Raw genomic sequence first — 779 nt, forward strand, 5'->3', positions numbered from 1 at the left:
CTGATAGCAACGGCGACGTGACGGAAGAGAGGCGCTCACCAGCAAGAAGAGAGGGGAGGAGAGCTCAAAGAGGGAAAGGGGAGAGGGAGATCTCGATTGGAGAGTGGAGAGAGGAGACAGGAGAGAGGAGAGGGGAGAGCTCGGAGAGGGGAGAAGGAGGGGGGAAGGAACTTGATTTCGTATGAAAGGACGTCGAATTGATATGCATTGAATGCAGAAATATTAGCGACAAAAATTTTCGTTGCTAATACTATTATTTGCGATAAAAAATTATTTTCGTCGTCAATAATTTCTGTCAAAAATTTTTTTTTACTAAAAAAAAATTTCTCTAAAAAAACTTCATCCAAAAAAAATTATTAGCAATGAAAATAAAATTTTATTGTTAATAAATTTATTAGCAACAAAAATTTGATTTTCATCATCAATAATTTTTACCAAAAAATTTTCTCACTAAAAAAAATTTCTCTCTAAAAAAATTTCATCCAAAAATAAATTATTAGTGAAGAAAAAAATTCATCATTAATAACTTCATTAGCAACAAAAATTGATTTCCGTCGCTAATAAATAACATTAAAAAAAAAGTTCTTTTAATAATTTTCTTTTCAAAAAAATTAAAAAAATATTTTTAAAATAGTTTTTTTGATGAAAATAATTTTCACCACTCATAAAAATTTATTTTCAATTAATAAATTTTTTATTCATAAAAATTAATTAAAATAATAACTTTAAAATATAGTTGTTGATGAAAATATATTTACATCATAAATATATTTTTTAAA

The sequence above is a fragment of the Elaeis guineensis genome, chromosome 6 (genome assembly GCF_000442705.2).
Source record: "Elaeis guineensis isolate ETL-2024a chromosome 6, EG11, whole genome shotgun sequence".
NCBI lineage: Eukaryota > Viridiplantae > Streptophyta > Magnoliopsida > Arecales > Arecaceae > Elaeis > Elaeis guineensis.